Source organism: Myiozetetes cayanensis, unplaced genomic scaffold (genome assembly GCF_022539395.1).
Source record: "Myiozetetes cayanensis isolate MyiCay16 unplaced genomic scaffold, myiCay2020 scf6-25, whole genome shotgun sequence".
In the NCBI taxonomy this organism is placed as follows: domain Eukaryota; kingdom Metazoa; phylum Chordata; class Aves; order Passeriformes; family Tyrannidae; genus Myiozetetes; species Myiozetetes cayanensis.
In genome coordinates, this window is record NW_026087853.1 from 12,562,892 (window position 1) to 12,584,039 (window position 21,148).

General features: G+C 40.9%; 1 long non-coding RNA gene across 4 annotated transcripts in view; it reads right to left on the reverse strand.

Annotated features, from left to right (window-relative positions):
- Positions 1 to 718: 718 nt before the first annotated feature.
- Positions 719 to 21,148, reverse strand: part of LOC126651010 (uncharacterized) — a 159,367-nt gene continuing 138,937 nt past the window's right edge. For all 4 annotated transcript variants that reach the window (XR_007631538.1, XR_007631540.1, XR_007631541.1 and 1 more), the window contains one exon: positions 719 to 1,632. This is a non-coding gene — a long non-coding RNA (uncharacterized LOC126651010). The remainder of the gene's footprint in view (positions 1,633 to 21,148) is intronic.

Below are 21,148 nucleotides of genomic sequence, written 5' to 3' on the forward strand. Positions count from 1 at the left end.
GGGCAATGTACTTAGGCAGCTTGAGGCAGAATTGAGGTCTCATATTTTTAATGCTTTGTATATTTTATAGGTACTGAACTCTGAAGAAAAATGTTGACCATCATCATAGTACATTCCTGTCAAAAACACAAGTCAGATAATTTCACTGCACCAACCTCAGTTAAAGCACATGTCAGAAAAGCAAAAAGAGTTAATGATCCTCACATTTAAAATACAGCTCTGTATTTACAGTCTGGATTTCACTTAAACCCCTTACTATAGGCTCTCTAAATTTCTCTTTTCAACTGTAGAAACCTCTGCTGGCTTCTCTCAGCATAAGTACTTAGAGAGCGTGACCAGATTTTGAAAGCCATAAATTCTATGAATTTTGTAATAGTCTGTGAGATGCCTCAATATTCCTTTCATTTGCCTTTTTTTTTTTTCTTTTTCTTTTTTTTTTTTTTTTTTTTTTTTTTTAAGTAGAGCCTTCTTTCTGCAACCAGTCTCCAAAGGTCACCTTACAATGTTTTGCTATTTCCCGTATTAAGCAGCAATGCTTTTCAGCTGACATTCCAACTTCAAGTCATGCATATGAGCATGATGTGAGCTTGCTTCAGACCACAGTGAGAGGGCTGCAAACAAGACTGCTGTATAATTGCTGAGAAAAATAACATCCATTGTCAAAAGGGGCACTTCATCAAACAAAATTTAGCTGCATGAATACAAGTGTCTCCAAATATTTGGTTCATGCTAAAAATATAGCACATTTATTAAAAATATATATTTATAAACATTAGTATGAACAGACACAGATGTTAAGCAAATGAGAAAGGAAAAATAACCATGTAATATATTTCTCCCAACATTTTATCAGGTTTAGGCAGACCTTGCTCAATGGAATTGTTTTTTCATGATTGCACCATATGTTCATTCTAAATAAAAAGCTTGTCAGATTCAATGTAAGTAAAAGCAAAAACCAAGAGAAAAAAATCATTTGACCTAACAGACACGTGATCTGTGTTATGAAGCTATCTTTGAGTTCAATCTTTGCGGGTATACAGCATACATTTCTAATTATATATAGTGTACAGTTTCTTTCTTTTCTTTTTTTTCTTTCAATTTTTTCTCTTTTTTTCCTTTTTTTTTTTTTTTTTTTAACTGTGTTAAAACAACATATCCCTGGTGGATTTCTTCAAAGCTACAACTTACGTAACTGCAGTCATTCTCCCCCAAACTGAAAACCAAACCGAAAGGGAGAGGGCAGGACAGAAGAGTTAAGCTTATTACTGTGTGAAAAAGTCTTGTTAAATTAATTGTGCTTCAGTCTTCGCTGCCTGCAGGCAGTGCTTTTATGATGTGTTAATATAATACAGAGTCAATTCTGATTAAAGAACTTGTCAATAGTCAGCAATGTTTGTTGTCACTCTTAATGGCCATTTTATCTGGTCTATTTGCATGCCTTCTAGTTTACAACGTTGTGTAAATATACACAAAAATGATCACAATGAGGTTCAGAATTGTCCCAATAATTCCAAGCATTGCCAAGATGGTTTCTTCTTTGCTTTCCTTTTCTTGACTGCCCTTATCTTCTTCATTTCCACTAGTGATTACCATCTTGGTGGCCAGTTTCTTTATCGTCCCCTTCAGGATAACCTAGATTTAGGAACAAAAACATCAAAATGGGTTGTTAGTTTGAGTTTCCAAACTCATATGAATAGTGGAGCCAGTTGCCAGATATCTGCCCTATAACACATGGGGTTCATATCTTTACTAGCTATTTAGTAAATGCTTAATTAAAACAATAGTCCAGCTAGCCTGTAGTGTCCTTATGACCCTCCATAACACCCTCTGCTTAAGTGCCAGCAATCATTGTTAACACACATAACTCATCTGCAATGTCGTTATAAAACTGGTTAGAAATGTACTGACAAGGTGTGACTCCACTGGCATCAGTGGGGACTTTGCCTGCACTGGGACTGCAGGAGACCATCTTGTCACATTGTGGAGACCCCAGATTTACACTTCAGTACCAAGAAGCAAGTGGGTGAGGGAAATAAAACTGGAGAGACCTTGTTTCTTTTTAATAGGAAATCACCAAAGACAAAGGCATTCTGTCTTCTGACAAGAAGGCAGCAGTGACTTCCTAATAAATAATTCAAAATAAAAGCAAAACCAAAATAACATCCATCTTGGCTTTTATTTTCCTCATTCTTAATGTACGATGAAAAGTTACTTGCAGTGCAGTGAGCTGAAATGTATCGATCTGCCTGCAGGGAGAAAACAGCCATTTCCCAAGCAGCAGCCCCAGCCTCTGAACTGCTTGAAAAAGAAGATTCCTCAAATGTGGGATAAGCCCTGACTCCCAGTACAGCTGAAGCCACAAACAGAGAAGCTCCATTGGTCTTCCAACCATGGGTAAACATCTGGTTGTTTGGATAAATTCTATGTATCTCTGTTTATCTACTGCAAATTTTAATCACATGGGCAAACCAGAGTGTCCCAGAAAACCGCAAAAGGTTGGCTGGTTTCCCAATGCCTACTGATCTGCCAACATCTGGGTTCAGGCAATGCCCTGCTGTTGTGTCCCAAGCTGTAAACCATATCTCATCATGTTTCTGCTGTAGAAAGCAGTGGTAGGATGTAGGAAAAAAATGCTCTCGCAGATCTCCTGCCTATAAGGAGGGATTTGGTTTGATCCTTTAGTGAACCCTCATTCCTCCCTCCACTAACTCACAGAGCAAAACCACTAGATCCCATGCAGGGTATATATTGAGATGGCTCCCTGAGAACAGGCCACCACCTCTGTGGGCACTTGTCCCTTCCAGCTCGTATCACCAGAGGGGAGCCCTGACCTGCAGCTCCTCCGAGCTACAGTGCTGTGCAGTCATGGAGCAGCAACCCGAGTACTGAAAGGATGGAAAGGACTGGGAGAGGTGAGGAAAAACAGAGAATCCAGACAAAACAACCTGTGTTTATGTCATATCTGCAAGTTGTTCATATATTGGACAGCGAATAACTGCTGGCAGCTTTCTAGGAAGTGGTGGAATCACAGCATGTACAAGTGGTTCATGTTAAGGCAGAACTGGGACTCTGCAGAGGTGCCACTGGCCTTTGTACTTACATTTGCATTAGCATTTATGTGTTTTATCTTATTGTAATCAAGGAATTCAGAGGAAAAAAAGAACAAGGGAGTCAGTAGCCGTAGGGAACCCACAGCAGATACCAGTCAGTGAGAGCATGGGGCACCAGGCAGAGGGATACTGCATCAAACACCAGAGCATGTTCATTGAACAGGTCTTGGGATAACCTGCCCCAGGAGAGCAAAGTTTTGGAGGCACCAGGTGCCTCACAGGGATACTGGTTCCTGTTGCCCCTCTTCAGGTTTCCTTCCAACCCTTGGAAACTCCCTGGAACACAGTTCCTTCAGCTACAGCCACCTGCAACTCCTCCTGCAGAACCTACCTCTTCTAGCAGCAGCAGGATTTTGTCATATTTGCCCCCAGCTAGTGTCCAGAGGAGGGCTTGGCTGCACCTGGCAGCCTCCCTATCTCATTAATTGCCACTGTGCAGTCAGTGATATCTTAACAAGCAACTTGTCTCTGGGGAGTCACAGGAGAATTCCTACCAAAGCCATTTACAATAACGTCACAACCCAAGCACATCCACTCCATGCAGCATCGGACCACAAACCCACATCCCAAGATATGACACGCAGCCATTACTTCACCCACAGAGCCATGAGTCATTTGGATATTGTGTTCTTTTCCCCTTCAGTAAATGGAGGTTTTCCCTCTGGCCAACTGTTTGCATTTCACTGTTTATTTGAGAAATCAACTGGGATTACAAATACAGTCTGATAAAAACCCCAGGCCTGGAATGCAAAGATTTGAGGGGAGAGTAAAGTCCTTTCTAGCTGGTTCCCACAAGACTTGAACATTCTTGATTCAGCACTCCAGTTCCTGCAGAAATATGGTCATACCCAAGCGCGTCTGGCTTGAAAAAAGCCAAAGAAGGTACAATATATCTCTTTGCATCCCATGGTTTGGGCATTTTTCCCATTTCCCATTCAAATCAACACAAATTCACAGGAGTGGTGCAGAGCCCCAGCTGGGGTGGCTTTGCACATGCACTGCAGCCACCGGCACTCTCAACTTTGGTATTGTGACCCTGCACCACATGCACTGGGCAATCCTATTTCTAGGATTACTGTGAGCAGAGGCAGCGTGGGGGTTCAGACAGCATCTGAACCCCTGTTATTAACGTCCCCAGTCTTTTCTTAAGAAACACAAACTGCAGCATGAAGTTTCCTGCAGAATACTAGATCCTAAAATTAACATAAATCTAAAATGTGCCTAAATAATTTGCAAAGAAAACATATCAAAGGCTATTAGATATAAAGACAAAGCCTCTGGCTTAGGAAATCCTTGAGTTGTGAATTTTTTGGAAGCTAAAAAACTATTCTGGGGAAGTACCACCACATCCTTGCCTTGTTGTTAAAGTCTTTCTCAGGCACCCATTACTGGCTAATGGGAAAAGTGAGGGTTCTTGGGCTGCATGATCTCTGGTCTGAGGTTGTGCAATCACTTTTTTCCTCCTTGCAGGTTGTATTTATTAGCAAGGAAATACTGTGTGGTTTCAAATCTAAACACTGCCAACATTAATTGAACTGCCAGATCATTTCCATCCCACTAAGGGACACTTAATTCCCTACTTAAATAGGGAGAAGGTCCTCAGTGTGATGCCGTGAGATGTGCACAGAGAAACTGGTGGCTGGAACATGATGAACATGAAGGCTCAGCAAAGAGGCATCAGTAGTTGAGAATTTGTATCTGGGCTGATGCACAATGTGATGTGTTGGAGGTCATCTCCATGTGCTGTATTTGGCTCAGGCTATGATGCAGCCCGGGATAGCATGAACTGCAACCTTCTTGGATGAAACTACACCCAAAGATGTGCTCCAGGAGATCTTTGTGCTCTGTGAAAACTTCATTCCATGACAGTAGGTTTCCAGACAGAAGCTGGTGTGAACTAAAACCCCCAAAACGTGTAGTGTGGGCATTGGCACCACTGGTTTCCCTGGAGAGATCAGTCCAGAGGGTCTACACTGTTCACTATTTTATACATCGCCTAAACTACAAGAGGGACCACAAAATGGCTTAGTATTAAGAGGTGTTTAACATTCAAACAGAACATGACTGGGACCAAATACAATTACAGTAGTACTCTGCCAAATATAGCACGGTTGAAATCAGGGTAAGCTTTGACTTTGAACTGTGAGGAGACCAGAATCAAAATTACTTCTCCAAATGTAAGACTGACCTTGGGAGAAGAGGAGCACCCTCCTAATGGCTGACTCAAGCCTTTAACCTTCACAGATCTTATGCTCAGAGCGGTATTTTGACTGGCTGGGATTTGTGGGTGTTTTTTGCTATTGGGGAAATACTTGCTGTCAGTTTTAGTATAATTACCCCAATTAAGAAGATAGAAAAGCTATCTGGCTTTCTGGGTACCTTTTCTCAGCCTTTATTATTCTTTTCCGGAAATTGATTTCATTTCTTTGACATTATTTAATATTTTTATGATAGTTATGACACATTTTTCCTTTTATATTTTCTGGTGGTACTTGTGCTTGTCAGAAACATTCCTTTTCGTTACCCAGAACTGCTGCTAGAACTGCTGAGACAGGAGGTCTAGAAAGCACTAGATTTACCTTTTTTAAAAAAATAACTATACTTCTTATTTAATTAATACCTCATTAGGAAAGCGCTTTCTTACCACCTCAAAATTAGTCTTTCCTTTCAAAAAGCTATCCATTAAAAGATGGATATTCCATCTTTACAGGTCAATAAGGACAGTTCAGTGGTTAGGACACTCCTTGCACTATTCATGTCCTTGCACTACTGCTGACTTCTTATATATCTACAGAAAATCCACTTAGTCTCTCTCTCCCTCACCTATGAGATTCTTTGAAGAATAGACTATTCAGCCTATGGTAGAAAATGATCCATAACAAAAGCGAGGCCCCAGAAATACTTCTAAAAGAGGGAGATGCTAACATGAGAAGTTTCAAACCTAACTGTGCTATAAAACACACCTGCTACCCCAAATCTGTGGGCCCTGCTGCACATCACTGCCATTGCAAACAGTCCAGTGAACTAGCAAAAGCATTTCTAGCAAAAGATCCTTTTTGTGTCTCTTCCCTCTCAGTGTGACTGATCTAAAGCTGATGGCTTGATGGCAGGGCTTTGGAAAAGGCAGCAGCGAGTGCACGTTTGTGAATTTACTGCAGTATGTTTGTCACATCGAAGATACAAAGCACATCCCTCACAAAGTACCTGCCCTGACATATCTGACAGCTTTTGAATATGCTGGCACCTTGACTTGATCTTGAAAAAGTTTTGTAATCTTAAATCATTTCTCTTCTAAGTCATTATTTATAAGCTCCCTGAAGAGGCTGTGAGTGGAGGGCTCAGCCAGCAGAATCTGAGCTCCTGGGAAGTCAGAAGAGGGGAGGATGGTCCAGACTCTGCTGGGGGCCCTCAGCGCTGCTCCTGATCAGCCCCATGCTGTCATATATTATCTGGCACCTTGAAAAACAAGAATGGAAACTTCTGAAAATCCCACAGGGTCAGATGCTCAGCAGCCTCCCTCTCCCAGGTTCAGCTCAGCCACCTCCATTTACATCGGCTGAGGATCTGGCTCCTTGTTTTCAATCTACCTTGAATATCAGTGAGCACAAATTTTGTATTCTTAATCCATAATCACAGACAATCACCAGCCAAATTGTTTTGATATTTAAACTTGTTTACAGTCCCCAGGCTATTAGTTGTGATGACACATTAAGAGATAAGAGAGCTTTAATTTTCTGAGGATAGTTCCACCCTCTGGGGATAAGAAATACGCAGTGAAAACTTGTTTTGATTAGCAAACTGAAGAGGGCACAGAAATCAGACAAAGTGGAGTGTGAGTTTAGGTGCTGCTGGAGTTGACACCTACCCTTATCTCACAAAGTGCTCGAATTACCAAACAGGGAGGAGAGGCTCCTCGAGGATTTAACCCCACTTGAACATCATGACCAAGTGCAGGTTTTTTCCTTTCCTCCTAACAAGTATCCTCATTTTCTTCCAAGGGCAAACTTGGGAATTTGGGTGCTTGGGTCCTGAACAGTCCCCAAGCAAGATGCTGAGTTAAGTGCTGCTGCTCGTGATGTGCAGGAGGAAGGTGCACTTGGCACACACATTTGTGCTCATTTGCAGTTCTTTTTCTAGGGATTAGATTGGCATATTCTCACTTCTATGATGATTTTGTATCCACTTCTGATCCTTGTGCTTTTTGACTGGACAAGTCCTCTCCTAAACTCTAGTAACGCAGGATGTTGTCAGCTATCAGTCAAGATCCTGCTCAGGGAAGTACTGGCGGGTGCAGGGACACACATTTGCATTTATTTTTAGAGTTGGATTTCAGGGAACTGAAAGGCACCATCTAAATGCAGGATAAGGCCAAGAGAATCTCTGGGGCCATAAGAAGCTTGACTAAAAGCTCATTCAGACACAGCAGCATGCACAGGCAGTGCACAGTATGTGTGAATAGCAGATGAATTGAAATGGAATTAGCATAAACTGTAGAAATTAGTATACCCATGAAAACCAAAGAGCTGCTATAAGAGAAGAGAGAGGGGAAACAAGGAAGGGTGCCCAGGGAGAGGTCGTTCATTAGAGGAAAAAAGATCAGAAAGAGCAGGAATGAGAACCAGGTTCAATAACACACCCCAGCAGTGAGCAGAGGCCAGTGCCTGAAGCGAAGAGATGTCTCAGTGGAGAGAGGACACAAGCACTTCTGTAGTCCTCAAGCAGGAAAATAAACCCACATCAGCCTGCTGCTATGCTGCAGGTTTTAGTCAGTGGGAAATTCTTGCTATTTATAGCTCTACAGTCAGGATATTTCCAAAGGTCTCAGCAGTGTGAGAACTCCGCTAGAATAAAGGGAAGCACTCAGCAGCAAAGAGGTTACTCTGAGAGGGCAGAATTCAAATAAGTAATGTATTATAGGGTTCATCCTGCTCTCCACCTTGGGTTTGATCCAATTTGTTCTGGCAGCTCTTTTTGTCCCCCCAGGCAGCTCAGAACTCAGTGGAGGCAAAGGACTTGCAGCCAGTTTTACAGCTTCACCTTCCTTCTCCTCATTTATGTCCCTGGGACCACTCTCAGTCCTGAAATGCTCGGGATACCTAAGCTCTATTGTAAAGAAACCAGATAGTTTCAATATAAATATCCTTATCGTAGAAACAGAGCTCTGATCTGTAGCAGAATAATGATCCTCAAGCACCAGGCAGTTATTACAGACTCTTCCTGCCTCTGTGCAGGCAGTGCTATCCCCAAACTCACTGACAGCCTTTGGTTCCTCCACCTACGCCAAAGGCTTCCCATATCAGCATTCATAAGGCTTCCCAAGTCCTAGTTTGTGAAAGAAACAAACCTGACTGAAGCGAGAATAAGTCACCTTTTAACCCACAGTCCTTTCCCGTTTCATATGACATACACTGTGAAGAAAGAATTGTTATTGATCAAAATCAAGTCTACTTGAAACACAACTCAAAGCATTTATGATTAAAAGCCAAAATTCAATGAATAAAGAGATTATTACTTTTCTGGTTGGAGCTAAACAGTGGATAAATTTTAATATATTTCTGTTCGGTTTAGATTGGCCTATTTTGTGTTCACAACCTATACACATACACAGGACTGTGCTTGGTTGCTTGGTGCTAGTGCTCAGAAGCAGCAGTGTTTGGCTCTCAGTGCTACTGTAGCACACACTTGCCATTTTCCTCCTTTTAAATACTCATTATTTATTTTCAGACCTTTAGACTTCCACAGTAAACGTTGTGCAAGTTTAACTAGAAAAAAGTCAGATGGGCCAAATTCTGCTTCTATTTATTGTTCATATAGAGGAAAATTAAATCCTGGCTTGCTGGAAGTTAATGACAATGTTCTCTCACATTCACTGAAATCAGAGTTCATGGGCTGCCTCTCACGTAGGTGGCAGTAAGAAAGTCTTTAAGCTGAATAGATACAAAACTTGGTTGAGGAAATGAAAAGCAGGGAACAACTTCATCCCAGGACTAGTCAGGAGTTGGAGAATGAATAAAGCTATTTTTAGTAGCAGCTTATTCTTTGACTTTGGTACTCGATATTGTTGTATTTTTATTTTGGGATTTTGCAATCCAGGCTCTTCTATGAACCTGTCATCACAGTATCCTCTAGCAAAGAGGTCAAAAAGAGAATTAAAGGACTTCTGAAAATGTATCCACTTGTTATTTGAACCTGTTTCTTCATTCCTCATTATGCAGTTTGGTAAACAGTGAATAATTGGTTTTATTATTCAGGCCACCTAGAATGCTGTAAGTCTCTTACCATACCCCTGTAGCCATCTTTTTTTCAAGACTCTAAAATTCCCATCTATCTAGTTGTTTCCTCATACAGAAGCTATTCCACGTTTTTGGTTATATTCTTGCCATTCTCTCTGACTTTTCGAGTTATTTGAAGGGTTTTTGAAGCAACAAATGGCAAAACCTTTCTGGGCTTCTGAAATTAATGTAGAGCCTGTGTGCTGAAGATGTATTGTCCTTATTCCAAAGATTTTGTCATTTATACATATCAAGGTTGGCAGAAAGGACACTTTTCATTCAAAGATTATTAAAAAAAAAAAAAAGAAAGAAAAGAAAAAAGGCTAACATGTCTCCCTCCCACGCATGTGAAATTATGATAGAATAAAGATTTGAAGAAGAATTCTCTTATTCTTTTGCCCATCTTTCCTGAGGTTAACAAAGCAGAACAATAAAAAAACTATATTAAGCACACCTCTATGCTGACAAATTCACATTTTTAAAACAAACAAAACAAAAGAGAAAACCAACCAACCAACCAACAACAAAAAAACAAAAACAAAACCAACAACAACAACAACAAAGAAGCTGTAGATACCTTAAAATTTGCAATTTTTTTCTCCCAAAGAAAAGTTGTAACTGCTGAAAAAGCTATGTGAAAGAATGAGATGCTAAAATATCTCCATTATTTCACCTATTTTTCTACTTCAAGGGCATCTCCAGGGTTCTCTTTTAGGGGCAAAAAGCCTTGTACAAGGAGAAAATGCAATATCCAAGTCTCAGAGAAAGACAGGTCTCCGTTATCTGCCAGAAGGCACATAACCTCTGTCACAAGCAATTTGAAGATCTGCCCTCAGCCCTGCATATTGGAATGGAAACTGAGCTGCTGCAAAGACATTTAAGAAATATTATGATAAGGAAAAGTGACACAAATTTATATTAATTTGTTGCTATATAAGTTCAGCCAAGATAATGTGGCCTGTAATGGATCAAACTACCTTTACCTCAGATGTGACCCCTCCCTACAAAACAAATGTGCACCAGAAGAGCATTCAGAAGCCTGAGGGATGTAACAGTAGGGCTTCTCCAGGAAAGAGCTGTTAGTGTGTGGGGAAAACAACAATTTATCAAGTCTAAAATCTCCACTTTGACTTCCATCTATATCTTTATTCCAAAATTAATTGTTAATTATGGCTACTTGAAGGGATGCTGCAGATAATTCTAGCCAACTGATGCTTTCTGATTTAGGAAACTGTGTTCAGGCTATTTTTTATAACTTTTTAAAATTTTAAATGTTCGGTCTGAAATTATACATGCCAGACCTTTGTCTCAGCAAAAATATTTTCTAGGAAAAACTCACCCAGTTTTGCTGTTCATAAGAATGATGCTTGGAAACCAAATGTTTTATCCATATAAAACCTGACAACCATTTCTCTGAAATACTCAAGTATCTTTATGTTAAATCAAGGACTGCATTCTCAATTTTATTGTGGCTGAGATGGCTTGATGTAAGTGCTGAAGGTGGGTTTGTGTGTTTGAAAATACATTTCTTTTTAAGTGATTAGTTTTCTAAAAGACATTACCTCTCTTGTAATTTACCTCTCTTGTAATTTCTTTTCCTACTTAATTACTCTCTTAGCTCAATGCACCTTTGCAGCACTCCAGTAGGTTGAAATGACAGTGTGAAAATCTGAACAGCAAAAGGATTTGATTTTGATTTAAAAAATAAATTCTTTGGGGTTTTTGTAGATAATTTACAAAGACTGTCCAAAAATACCACAGTTAAAGGTGATCCAGAAAGAATTCAGCCTCATTTTGTTCATGTGTAATTAGGTAGGCTTTAGCAAAGCACTGATTTTCTGCTTCAGTCAGAACACTGTGCATTTGCCATAGAAGAGGAGGAAAAAAAAAAGAAGCTTTTGCTCATAGGATGGTTCAATTATTTTTTTTCCCAGAATTTAAATGTGTCAGGAGAATCCGAGAAGAGTAGCAGCATTTTTTTTGTCTGCAGGTGTGAGACAATGCTCTGAGGAACAGGACAAGTTGTTCACACCATGTTTTTCAAACCTATTCCCCTGTTCTGTGTTTCTGGGAGCCTGCCTTGGGCCTGGAGAATGGAATATCTGAAAGTGGCAACTACTGACCAGTAGTGTAGGGGAAGCTAATGGGAGTTGACGTATGGGCTGCCAGGTCCTTTATAAAATTTGATCAGGCCCCCACAGTTATGAGTACTTGTAATCTTGCTCTCTTTTGCTTTAGGTTAGCAGCTGCATTAGGGAGTAATGATACTCAGAACTGCTATTAAGATGTTGTAAATGGAAATCAGTCAGTGTTTGCACGTGGCAAGGAACTGCACGGTGGAACACCCTGGAATGCCCCAGCAGGAAATAATTTTGTCTTTACAGCGGCGTCTGAACTATGCATGGAAAATAAAATCAAATATTGAACTCACAAACTGTATCATCTATTATGCACACCAAGTGAGACTCAGATCCTGGGCAAAAATAGTCTGTGACTGATGCACCTGTACAAGGTGGCAAATTAATGGAGTAGAGACAATTTTGCTTACAGCATTTCTTAGCTTCAAGTGCTGAGCTGTGCAACCTTGATAATGTTCTTTTCACATACTGTTTTGTGTGTAATTATTACCTGTATCAGCCCAAATTTAAAAATAGATCACTTTTCTAGTGAATGCCTCTTTTAGGACACAGTTGCAGCTGACTCTTAAAGGTTCCAATAACCTGCAACTCATGCTGAAGGCTACTGGCACTGTCACAACAACACCATCCAAACTCTGAAAATTTCAAAGCCTCTTTCAAAGTCCTGGGAGGAGCACTCCAAAACGGAGGCAGCCAAAAATCCCTCGCCACTTTTAAAACATTGGACATAATAAGATAAAATAACAGATGATTTGAGGGAGAAGCTAGTTTCTAAAACAAAGTTATCAAAGTAGGGTAACACTCCAGGCAACCAACTCCCACACCTTTTATCATCATCATTAGTCATTTATATTGCAGCAGCATGCGGCAACCCCTGCTGACGTCTGGGCTAGAAACCAGACACAGATAGCGAGAGTGATACCTAGCCCAGGCAGCTTACAAAATTACAACAGTAAAAAGCATGAGAAAGGGAGGGAGGAAGAACAGAAGGTTGAAGTGGGTTGCTGAAGGTCAATTTGCACAAACCTGGCACAGCTGGGAGAGCCAGGGCCTTGATCCATGGGAGCAGCTGCCCCTCTGGCTCCTTCTCTGAGCAAACATAGCATGAGAGAGAGATGGCAGCTCAACTTTTGCAGGTCCCCTGCTCCTGGGGAAATAAGCTGGTTGTGCCAGAAGTAACACATTTGGGAAAACACAAGAGTGGGATGACACGTGTCCTCTCCAGGGCTTGGGGTGGCACAGCAGAGAAGTGGGATTGGGAGAGAAAAGGTCACAAACTCAGCAAATGCTCTGGCAGGGCCACTGGAATGGGCAGTGAAAAAAGGAGAATGGGAAGAGCTGGCTTTCCTAAACACTGTGCACTGGCACATTGCTATAGCAAGTGTTTGCTGTTGGGAATTGCAGGCATCACAGAGTCACAGAATGGCTGAGGTTTGAAGTGACCTCTGCAGGTCACCTGATCCAACATCCTACTCAATTCAGGGTCACCTACAGCCACTTGCTCAGGACCATGTCCAGACAGTTTTTCAACATCTCAGAGGATGGAGACTTCATGGCCTCTGTGTGCAACATGTTCCCCTGCTTGGTCACCCTCACAGTTACATGCTTTCTAGGGTGCAGAGGTTTCCATTGTTTGGCAAACGATGTCAACTGGCATATGGAGCAAAGCCACTTGGATTTTTTTTTTTTGCCTATGGCTTATTCTCTTTAAAAAGATGCAACTGATGTGGCTATAGATCTGGAGAGATTATTTGTATATGTCTCCCAACTCTGTACAGTATGCCTAACAACCCATGTTCTTCCTCTGTCTGTAGTGGGTACTGTAGTATGTAAGGAACATATTTTGATAGTTAATGTAATACAACATACACATCATGTTGCCTCAAGGTCATGGTAAATTGTATCTGTTTATATGATGCATCTTGACATACTTTAATGTGGTGCCAGCAATTTAAAAGAGTGACCATATAAAATGTGACTAAGACCAAGAACATAGCCACAGATTTCAGTGATTTTTTGTATTAGGAGTCTTCACTAGCATTTTGGTAACTCTTCATAAGGATTTAGGGAAAAGAATGTACATATTGCTACATTCTTCTTCAATGGACAGCAAGTCAAATTCCATTCACAAAACCTTGAGTAGAATTACTGCTAAAACGAAAGCTAATCTGGATTTATGACCCCAGAAAAGAGAGCCAAATTTCATCCTGGTTTTTTTTTTTTTAAGCATATAATGTATTCATTAAAAATATTGCTTGCAATAAAAAGGCTGCTAACAATAAATAAAATATTCAGAGTATCTGAATTATGCAAAATTGGTCACTGGAGATGCTTGTGTGTAAGTCCCAGAATCCTTATAATACACAGGAAGAGCACTGAGTCCCACTGAACTGGTGTCTGGTGTGATAATTAAATAAATAGCAACTTGCCTAGAAGTAGTAGATTGGATAATGTTTCTTTCAACTTTATTTTCAAAGCAAAGTGTTTGTCTGTTATGAATTGTAGCAAGATATTCTGCATGTTCAGACAGACCTGGGTTTAATTCTAGTAGATGTCATACCATCCCTATAGGACTAATGCTTTATCCATTAAAATACTTTACTCACATTTGTAAAGTATCCATTTGGCTCCGCTTCTATTTTTAAAGTCAGATGATCCTCTAGGGAGAAGTTTATCCATTTCTTTCCCTTTCATGCTCTAAGCCAGCATCAAGGAGTGGTGGAATAAGGTGACTGGGAGAAATTAACACACCAGTAATAAAAAACCTTATGATCGTGGACCATGTAAAACCCATGGAAGATGGAAGCCCTGCTCTTCAGGATCTGATGAGGGAAAAGACTTTCCTCACAAAGCAAAGTTGGGAAATGAGCACTAATCTTAGCAGAGACATTCAGATGTTTTCAGTTCATGACTTTTAAGGAAACTCTAATAAATAGAAAAAAAGAAATCACAGATTTAAAAAAAAAAAGCAAAAGACACTAAGACACTTGGGCTAAACTTCTCCAAAGGCTATTTAAGGGCTAATTTAAAAGGCTGAACTAAATATTAATTCAGGATAACCTGAAAATGGTGATCATACTCTAAGAGAATATCTTGATTTCTTCACTATATAAGAAAGAAATGGAAGGCTGTTGGAGGGACAAAACTCAGTGCTGCTTCAATTCTGACTGAGAAATGATACCTTCTTGTGAATACTCACAGACACCAGTAAACATAATTAACCTATTCAAAGATACCAGAGCATTATTAGATATTATGATTTCAAAAACTATCTGTAATGTAAATTAAACAGGCAGTTGTACTGATTAATGTAAAGAGGTAAAAGGAAAAAGACTACCTGACTGAAAAATTGAATGCAGTTCTTTAAAATACAGTGTCTCTCTACTACCCATCCAGAAAACCTGAGTCAGAGCAAGATGACAAACTTTATCTAAATTCATGAAGCTGCCCACCGAAGCTCCAGAGAACCAAAATCTTTTTCTCTGTTTCCAGATCAGCACCCTGTTCTTCGGACCACGTTGTCTCTCTGCACCACCTGGTTTAAATTGATGCAGCTTAGCTTCAGTTTATACTGGTTGAATTCTTGCAGCATAAGCTTTTTAAGAAGTCACTTTGCAGCACCAACAATTTAATTCAGCTTAACAGAAACATAGAAATAGAAACAGTAAAATGTTTTTTGACCTTTGCTGTTGGCTGCAATCAAACCCATGCAATAAAAAGAGCAGAGAGGAAATGCTGGACATATGCTCAAGATGAAAAAAAATGTTTGGAGCATGTAACACAGTACACTGAAGAAAACATTCAGGAACAATTCATCGTGCTGATAATATTATTCCCATAAGGCTGAAAGGGTCAGTGTCATCTTAGATTATGCACTGTACAAGTGCCAGACATAGAAGACCCACCCACAGGCCCTACACTATCAGGCAGAAGGTCACTAAACACTAGCAGTTGATCTGTGGCTCTAGAGACTCCAAAGAGGGCCACAAAAAAACCCATCAAATGAAATGTGCAGGTTTCTTTTTGCTATTATACAGATTATTTTGCTAAAGAAGATGACTAAGCATTAATAATGGCACTGTCCTATCAATACATGTTAATCAATGCCAATGATAAATGAAAATTAATTATTGCAACTCAGAAAAACATTCTTACACTAAATTCCTCTCTATTTCCTTCAGGTACAAAAACAGCCTTCCAAAGATTTCTCTTTGTTCAAAGTCGTTTTTCTCCAAAGGCTTCCCAGCTGGTTAATTGCTTTCACACAAGCCTGTCTAACAAGAACTCAAGCTAAGTCCTACTTTTCTTATCCTATCAGTCCTTAGCTCTTCCCAAATATCACTGACACAGGTAGCATATTTGACCCATGTTCTCCTCATAGGACTGGGATTTTGTGTCACCCTCAAAACAACTCGTTTATGCTGACACTGAAAACCATGTTGTGCATGCCACAAGTCCAACAGGGGACAGCCTTTTGTCACTCAGATGCTTTTTCTGTTGAGTTTGGAATGGGCATTACCTCAGTGAGACCACAAACCTGGGTCTGCATCTCCAGAAGCCTTTCAAGCTGCTGTCTGAGATTTGAACCATACTTCTCAATTCTTTAGAACTCCAGATGCCAAGCACACTCCAGTAATTCACATAGAAACTCTGCACAGTGACTGGTGACTGAAATGCAGCCAGCTCTGGAGTGAAGCACAGGCAGTTACAAACCAAAGAGCCATGCCAAATGGTCAGGAGGAGAGGAAGGGATGAAGATTGTTCTCTGAAGAGAAAGAGTGTGGCAAATTTAGATTGGGAAATATCTTATTACATGAATCAAAAGACATAAGCTCTCTTTGCAAAAAACTGGGGAGCCTAAAAGCTAATAACTCTACATTAGTACAGTAATTATGTTAGCTTTCCTGTATTCTAAAAACCCAAGACAAAAGTTTAATGCTTCTGGCTTTGCTTTTTAAATAGAAAGTGAGAGTTACACTAGACAAACTCCAATTAAAAATCTCAGCAGGCCTGGCAGCTGTGTTGAAAAAGAAAGCTTTTCCACAGTACCTAGCTTGTGGATTGATTTTAATAATGGACATTTTCTTCCCACAGATCCAATATTTATATTCCTTTTGTTATTTTGAAAACTCTCTGGGGACACATAAATCTGACTGTATCATAATTACACTTACCTTTGTTTCATACCTGTAATCAGATTAGGATTTATGGCAGAAACTGTAGGAAAACTGGACAATCTAATCTGGATGGATAAGAGAGACTCCAGGTATTTTTCAAAAAGGATAATCTATTTTATGGAGAATAAATTAACTTTGTCAATTTTTCAGGACGCTAATGTTTGGTCAGGAGCATTTTTTTGCTTATTTCTGAAAGAGAACATTCAGAGGATTCCTGAGTCTTTCTTCTCAAGTTCATGTCTCTCTCTCTTCTAGTTGCTCCCAAATCCTTCTTCCTTTCCTCAATCCTTGCTTCCCTGGAGCTTGCAGCACTGCTGAAGCTCATTGTGCTTAGCAGGGCTGGAAAGGAAGACTGATATAGGCTGGTTGAGTCCTTCCAAGAGAAAACTTAGGGTTATACAGCTCATAGCTACATTCAAACCCCCACAAAAATCCAAGAATCAGGCTTTTTATGGAAACCTAGTGGCAGTGTTTTACTTTGAATACTGCTTCTTCTTGGACTACAAATGTCAAAAGCGTATCCGTAGTGATGCGCTGCTGCAGGCTGGCTTTGGGAAACCCTTCAAAAAAATCTGTCAGTGAGGCTGGGTAACTTCCCTCCCCTGATGAAGTCATCCATTCTGGTCACAGCTACACTCTGCACTCTCCCTGGGGCTAAAGTAAACATTACTGAGGAGAAAATGTGCATGACTTACAAATACACAGCACTTCACCACATGCAAGTACTTGCAAATATTTAAGAACGGAATAGCTTTCTCACAGGTACCTCATGTATACCATGCTCAACCAGCATGATGACTGTGCTACCCTCAGTACACTGCACAGCCGGTTAAGAACAAACTATTCTATACTGCACTTGCAATCATAATTTTGCTGGATGCTGTTGCCTATCTCGGGAAGGATGGTTAAGTGGCCAAAGCACCATGTGGGGACCGGAGAGGTAGGGCCAATGGGGTCCCAGGGGCACTTTCACGAGCACAGGGACACCCTCTGCAGTTGGTCAGCATGAATAACTCCGGCTCTGAGAAACTGCATCTCTGTCCTCCTTGCACATTAGCACTCTCTCCCCAGTTATGTGCTGCTGGGACTATGTTGAGCAGAGCTGCTAAACATTTTATTAAAGCGCATGATTTCCATCTTGTCAAAGCCCTGTATGAGCTGCCTCTCCCTCAGTGTTGCCAGGTGGTAATTGCCAACAGGAAAACAGGGATTTGCAAAAATGACTGCGCTTTATAGATGGCACATTGCCCTCTCTCAAGAGCCATAATCCCTCTGTTAGCACATGTATCTGTTGCCTTCCTTCTGTTTTCTTGTTCCTGATTTCTTGTAAATGCTAATTTTGATTTTTCCAGTGTTATTTTGCTGTCAAAACTGTAAACACTAGAATATTACTAGGCATCGCATCGAGGGAAGATTTACAGATGTTTGGTCTTCATTAATTTTTAAAATGTTACACTTTTTTTTTTTTTTTTAAACAGCACAATAAACAAGGTATTTAAAACCTCCCAAACACAGCTTGTAAATTCGTCCTGTTCCAGCTTGCAGTCATTTATAAATGACATCACCTATTTCTCTGCTACAGTTACAGGACTGCTGCACACATAGCTGTGCTGGAGGTAGCTCCCACAGAGCCAGGTGGGAGAAGAAGTAAAAGGGCCTGCACCCCTCAAGAGGAGTAGCTACCTGAAACCACACCCATGGGATGCACTCCAAAGCCCACGCCCTACCATCTTTCCTCCTGTTGCTTAATCCAGCCAGATCAATGAGCAGCTGGGTACATTTATACAGATTGTGTAAGTGCAAGTGTAAACCAAGACACAAAATGGAGACGTGCTGTCGTTTTACAAGGAGAAAGAAGAAATCAGTTCCTTTCATTATCAATCATTTTCATGGAGTTTTGTGGCTGACAAAGAGGCTGCTTGAGAAAAACTGAACAAGAGGCGTGCTAAACCTTGGAGATACCCAGTTGTGGAGCAGCTCTTCTCGTGCCAGTGGAGATGTGTCTGCAAAAGCACTATGCAGATACACACAGATATGCTCTGAACGTTTGCTGAAGAAGTAAGGTAAATATCTGAAGCAGGAAAGGAATGGAAAATAACTTTCAGGTAAAGAAACAAAGTCCAAAGCCACAGTATGTTCATATTTTCTGCCACAAAAACTTTTATCAGTTGGTGAGATGAAACCAGCCAGTGATGTGAACCAGCTGTGGAAGAAATCCGTGGCACAGTTCTCACTGACATCACCAGGTATTGGATTAGGCTTTGAAAGCAAAAGTTGCCCAGATAAGCAATAGTGACAGAAAAAAAATATAATTTTTAATAATTTAATCACCCAAATTTCTAGCATTGGTATTGATGCCATATCCCTGTGTCAGTCCCTGAAAACGACCCACCTAGTAAGTTATCAGCTCCAGTAACCTCAAAGAGGAGCATACAACAATGAAGATTCACAAGTCCCTTTCTTTTGTCTGTCCTACTCTTGATTAGTAACAGGTTATACCAAGAAAAGCCACTGCATCATGCTGCAGCATCCCTTTCTAGCTTAGGTATTTAAGGAAAAGTACAGTTAACCCAGAGAGATATTGGTAAAGGTCAGTGGTAAATTATCTGCCCTGCAAAAGGCATCAAAGGTAACAAAAATATTGATCATTAATACCAAAAATCAGCATAAAAATCCATATGTAATTCTGATAACTGGAACCAGGTATGTGGTAAAACAGGCAGGCAAATTAGTTACTATCTTTTTGGCGTTCTGTGTGCTTGCAGAATTAGTTTTAGAAGTTCTCTTAGGATTGAATTCTCTAGAAGAGGCTCTTTCTCTTTTCATTTGTACAGTATGTACCCTGTCAGACCCCCATCTCAATAACTGATATTAGCTACAATCTACGTGATAAGCACGGGACAAAAAGTCTCCCAAATGTAAAGCACAACTTCCTCTTGGGTAGGGTTCACATTCTCATAAGAGCTTGTTCTGAGCCTTGCAGCTGTTCTAAACATCTGCATCTCCTGCAGGTGCAGCAGGGCCAAATCCTGACAATGGCTCACAAGAGCAGCTTCTGCTGCTGCCTCCTGCCCACAGCCAAGGAGAGCAGAGAGCTCTGCTCAGCCTCTCTGCTTCCTATGGGTCCTTCAGGGCTTGAATTACACATGTGCTATAATAGATCCAAGGGGTTTCCTTTGAGCTCATGGTTCTGTACAAGCACAAACCAATGTCTGTATGGTATTCTAGGTTATGTGAAAAGCACCAGTTTTGCATATTTGTGCTTTATCACCCTATCAGTAAGCTAGAAGTAGTAAGGCTAAATCCTGAGAGGGTTAAGCCAGTCAAACTACATCAGTGAACACCGCCTGAAAGCGTAGACATTGTTTGGCATACATCTTAAGCTGTCAGGAAGAGCAGCCAGTGAGCAATGCAGTACTTGACCTGTCAGCATGATACAGATCATTTACATAGCTTTTTACAAACATTAACAGATTAATCCTCACCTTGGGACACACAAGCAAGGTTCAGTAGCCCTGACAAACAGATCTGGAAGCTGACTCACACAGTGATTGTAACCCGATTTCCAGGACAACCCAGCACCTTTACATCTTGTAAAAGCAGAGTAGGGGATGGGACTTCATACCTCCAGACCACGAGAAAAAGAAGTGTGAAGCAGATAGCAGCTTTGGCCCAGCCTCTTGAGCCTGTAGGGAAGTGGGGCTGTGGGGACTTTCTTAAGTACTCTATCCTGGTTGCTCTTCAATTCACACCAGCTGTGACAGTCACAAGTAGGATGGTAGCTCTCACCCCAGCGCTGAGGACACAGGCGCGTTCATGTGCAAAGCACTGCATTTCACGCCCAAAGTGTAAAGCAAACCAAGCAGCTGAAGTGGAAAAGTCCTACCTGATTGCAATTTCCTTGCCCAAACAGCTATCCAAAGCATTTCAGCTCATCTCATTGGGATCTGTTTCTAAAAGCAGTAGCAGTCATCACATGAGTGAAAACTGAATACTGAGCGCAGAGCTTGGGCTTTGAATTGAGGAGCAGGGAGGATCTGTGATGGATATGGCCCACAAGATCATATTGACAGAGTTCATAGACCTAGAGACAAACTGGGACATGGACATGGCCCATGAGGCTTTGCTGACTATTTTATTTAATTACCTGGGAGACCTCATTTGTGCACACATCATTTATCCAGCTGAAAGGTCTGGTCTTAACAGTGTCACCAGGGGCTTAGGAGCTGTCCATAAGCCACAGAGGAATAGTAGATCAGGTCCCTGGTGAGGCAGGACAGGGTGTGATCCCACAGGTATGACTCTTCACACGAGGGGCTTATGCACGTGTGCAATGCAGGGGTGAAAGGCCCAGTTTGTACACATGTGCAATGAACAGATGTACCAAGATACGCTGCCATGGAGTGTAGCCATGTGTGCCTCATGGACAGGAATAGACACAAAAGGGATCA